Source organism: Ornithorhynchus anatinus, chromosome 11 (genome assembly GCF_004115215.2).
Source record: "Ornithorhynchus anatinus isolate Pmale09 chromosome 11, mOrnAna1.pri.v4, whole genome shotgun sequence".
NCBI lineage: Eukaryota > Metazoa > Chordata > Mammalia > Monotremata > Ornithorhynchidae > Ornithorhynchus > Ornithorhynchus anatinus.
Genome location: NC_041738.1, coordinates 18,780,049 through 18,784,810, shown reverse-complemented (window position 1 = coordinate 18,784,810; position 4,762 = coordinate 18,780,049). Strand labels below are relative to the sequence as shown.

General features: G+C 43.5%; 1 non-coding gene across 1 annotated transcript; it reads left to right on the top strand.

Annotated features, from left to right (window-relative positions):
* Window positions 1–1,056: 1,056 nt before the first annotated feature.
* Window positions 1,057–1,197, top strand: LOC114815309. Its single transcript, XR_003763073.1, has one exon. It is a non-coding gene; the product is annotated as a small nucleolar RNA SNORA7 (small nucleolar RNA).
* Window positions 1,198–4,762: the final 3,565 nt, after the last annotated feature.

The window sequence follows — 4,762 nt, the reverse complement described above, 5'->3', positions numbered from 1 at the left end:
TTGTGTAGGACTGTGATGGATTGCACTGAGCCATCCTCACTCTCACATCCAGCAACCCTGTGCCCAGTGGCATGTTCTGTGAGACAGTGGGTAGGGAGAAAGGATAATCAGCCCCAGTGGGTAATCACTCTGAGACCTCAACCACATAAGGTCACACAGTGCCCTCATTCATTTGATAAGCTTTCATGGAGAATGACACTAAGATTGGATTAGTAAAGGGCAGGGGGTCATTTTCCATTTTATTACAAAAATCAAAGGGAAAACAAAAAAGCAACCAGAAAACCCAGAGAATGATAAAAGAAACCACATAAAAATAAGCAGTTGTCCTTTGCAAAACTAGGCAGACCAGAGCTGGAAAACAGCAGGAGCATCAGAGCCAGGCATATGGAGGCAAAGGTGGTTGTGTTTGGGAGCAGATTTAAAGGCAGATTTACAGGCCTGGCCCCAGCAGTAGCTTGAAAGTGAAAGCTACCCATATCACCCTGCCTCAACTAGAAGTTGATGGGAAAAAAAACCTCACCAAAACAAGGTAACTAGAGCCCATTTCAATGAGTCATCCTTCACTAAAAGTCACCCTATCCAAGACTCTCATATCAACACCAAACCCAGATAATACATATAGTAATGTCATACTTACTGGTGATAAATTCTATACTCACACAACCCCAGTCAGAGGGAATACAATGCAGAAGTAGCACTGGTAGAATGGGAAGGAACAGGGTGGAAAGAGTTGATAACCTGCACCTTGTATTCCACTTGTCTAGGGAAATCATGTTTCAGTTCAGTTCTGAGGAAGGGCATGAATATATGGGCTGATTGCCCTCTCGTTGCCTAAAACCAGTCTGAACACTATTGTTGAGGTAGAGTCTAACTTCCATTGATTTAATATTGGCATCCACAAGAGAATGGCTAATGGAGATGCTTGTCACACATGATAAAAGAATGGGGAAAAGGGTGTGGAGCTTCACATTTCACACTTGGCCAGGAGGAATTGGTCAGGGGAACCACAATTCTCTAGATACTCCTTACTTTTTTGGAATAAGCTAATGTAAGGAGCACCTCTCAGGGTCGCACCTGGAGAGTTTCCAGTACTCTACCCATCTCAACTACAGGAGGGAGAGTCAAGAAGCAGAGGCATATCCATTCCATTCCTAGCTTGGGCAGTGGCTAGCGAGTGGAAGGCAATCTGCTGCATGTCAAAACTCACCTGTGCTGGGCAGCAGTGGGATGGGAAAGATTCAAGGGCAGGGACTCATTTTTACTGTGCCAAAGAGGCAATGGTAAACTGCTTCTGTATTTTTACCAAGAAACCTCTATGGACACACTACCAAAATGATTGTAGATGGAGATAGGGCGTTCTGGGAGAGATGTATCCATGGCATTGCTATGGGTCGGACATGACTTGAAAGCATAAGACAGCAACAATGTAGGGAAAAGGAGGTCAAAAGGTCCAAAGACATGGAACAGGTAGGGGACTTGTGTGTGCTTCCCTTTTACTGTCTAATCTTGGGTCTGGCAAAGCATATACCAAACACAAAGATAAGATAACCCTAAATATACCCTAGGTTATCCAGCTCAAGATTCTGTCTCTGACACAGCAAACAGGATGCTTAGAGGAACCGTGTGATGTTGCCTTCCGGGGCATCCATCTTTATCCTTAGCTTCTCTTGATAATGACCGACTAAGGTCTGGTCCTTCTGATTGCCCTTGTCTTACTGTTTTCTCTTTCTAGGAGGCATGTGGTATTCCAGATGCTGACATGCCATTGTTTTTAGCTTTGTTTTTAATTCCCTTCATGATGACATCAGCATTTGGTGGGCCATTTGAGCTGGGGCTGGTTGGTCTTATACTGAGCTGATGATAGGAGGGAGAGGTTGACAATGATGTCAAGTTACTTTCCAGAGTCATGGCTTATAACTCCAGTACCATCATCCTCATATCTCATCTTATTCTGTTGAGTCATCTCTGACCCACAGCGGTGCCATGGACACATCTCTCCCAGAACACCCCACCTCCATCTACAATCATTCTGACAGTGTGCCCAAAGAGTTTTCTGGGTAAAAATACAGAAGTGGTTTACCATTGCCTCCTTCCGTGCAGCAAACTTGAGTCTCCACCCTCATCTCTCTTCCCATGCTACTGCTGCCCAGCACAGGTGAGTTTTGACTTGTAGCAGATTGCCTTTCACTTGCTAGCCACTGCCCAAGCTAGGAATGGAATGTATATGCCTCTACTTGACTCTCTCTTCCATAGGCAAGATTGGTAGAGTACTGGAAACTTTCCAGCTGTGACTCTGAGAGGGAACATCATCCTTATGCCATCCACCAAATCCATTAAGATCAGTGAAGTTCTCTATCCAGTTCTATAAGAGCATTTGCATGGGAAAGATTGATAGGATCTGAAGAAAGCAGTCTGGTCAGCCCACTGAATATTTGCTCCCACTGTGGTCCAGAAACAGAGGCTTAACAGTCCTGGGTTGAATCTCAAGGAGTTTCCCCAGCCCTTCAGATTCTTTTCTAATTTTAATTTTATAATAATAATAATGGTATTCATTAAGCACTTACTATGTGCCAAGCGCTGTTCTAAGCACTGGGTAAGCAAACAAGGTAATCAGGTTGTCCCACATGGGACTCACAGTCTTAATCTTCATTTTCCAGATGAGGTAAATGAGTTACAGAGAAGTTAAGTGATTTGCCCAAGGTCACACAGCAGATAAGTGGCAGAGCCAGGATTAGAACCCACAAACTTTGACTCCCAGGCCTGTATTTTTTCCACTAAGCCACACTGTTTCCATTATCCTTGAGCCATCTCTGAGCAGCTTGAATATAGCCTCCTCCATCCCCCTCCTTCCTTGTCCCAGCACTGGAGAGGGAGCCTGGCATCTAGGCTTGCAGTGCTTGAGTTGGACTTGTTTTGGAAGAATTGTGGGGCATGAGCTTCAAAGAAAGGAGGGGAAATCTTGCAACCACCTTTCAGTAACTTCCAGATCAGGCACCTATCATAAAGTTCCAAGTCAAAATAATTACAAATTGGAATCCCTAGAGTCAGTTAGAAGTGACTCTGATTCCATTACTTCCTCTTATCTGTACTTTTCATCCCCCGGCTAGATTGTAAGTAATATCGCTGAGCCTCTGCTTGGATGTACTGATCTAAATGCATGGGAAATACTAACCAAGAAGTGACACATCCTCTGATCACAAAGAGCTTACACTGTAATGGGAGAGAAAGCCCTTGAGGTCAGGGATCATGTTTATGAATTATACTGTTCTCAGCTTTTAGCACAGTATTCTGTGCACAGTATGTGCTCAAGAAATATAATTAATCAATCAATCAATGCTATTTATTAAGTCTTTGCTGTGTGCAGAGAATTGTATTAGGCACCTGGGAAAGTACAATAAAACAGAATTAGCAGGCACATTCCCTACCGTCAAGGAACTCAAAAAAATTATTAATTTATTGATGGATCAATTAATTCTGACTGACCATCAAATGCCAAGAGTCTCAATGAAGACTGGGTAGAGTTCTGGTAGTTATGCTCATCTATAAAAGTAATCCTGCCATTCTTTACTGAATATTTCAAGCAAAACTGCTACTAGGTTATTTCTTTGTTTAATCCCTCTGAGCTACCACATTTGCTTATTATTTGTTTTGAGTTGATTGGCATAATAAAAAAGCCATCTCCTCTTCTGTGTCAGATAGCTTTATTTCACTAAATATACATTACTACCAACATTTTGTATGGCTCCAGCATGCTGGATGTGGACTGCCTTACTAGTTAGAGACTCTGAGTTTCTTTCCTCTCTCTCCAGCCCTTCTTTCTGTTAAATCTTTCTCTTTCTCATTCTAATTTAAAGTTACATTTTGTCCTTGAATCTCTTCTCTTCTATTTCCCCCTCTGACCTTTCCTCATGTGGAGGACATTTACTGCAGACATTAAAGGAAGCTATTAACATACTGAGTTTTCTGCCATCCTTAAGAGAAAGAACAGTTTAAGATGTGGTACCAGAATGACACTGTAGGAGATTCTGCTGTTGCTTTCCCAGTGGTCTGCATTGATCCTGCTAGCCTGCACTACCCCAAGAGTAAGTGAAGGAATCAAGGAATCATTCCCTGATTTCCTGGAAGAAACAGTTTGTCCTCAGGCCTGGCTGGGAACTAGAAACAGGGTTGTCAGTTAGTCAATCAGCCAGTCACATTTACTGAGCACCTTGTTTATGCAGAGCACTTGAGGGAGTACAAGATAACAATAAACAGACACATTCCCTGCCCACAATGAGCTTACAGTATAGCGGGAGAGGGAGACATTAACATAAATGAATAAATTACAGATATGTACATAAGTTCTGTGGGCTGGGAGGAGGGATGAATAAAGGGAGCAAGTCAGGGTGAGCGGAAGGGAGTGAGAGAAGGAGGACTTATTTGGGAAAGACCTCTTGGAGTTGTGCCTTCAATAAGGTTGTAAAGCGGGGGTGGGTAATAGTCTGTCAGATATGAGGTGGGAGAGTGTGCCAGGCCAGAGGCAGGACGTGGCCAAGCGGTTGATGGTGAACGTGGCTTAATGGAAAGAGCATGGGCTTGGATGTCAGAGGATGTGCGTTCTGATCCTGACTCCACCACTTCTCTGCTGTGTGACCTTGGGCAAGCCACTTTACTTCTCTGTGCCTCGGTTACCTCATCTGTAAAGTGGGAATTATGACTGTGAGCCCCATGTGGGACAAATTGATTATCTTGTATCTACCCCAGCACTTAGAACAGTGCTTGG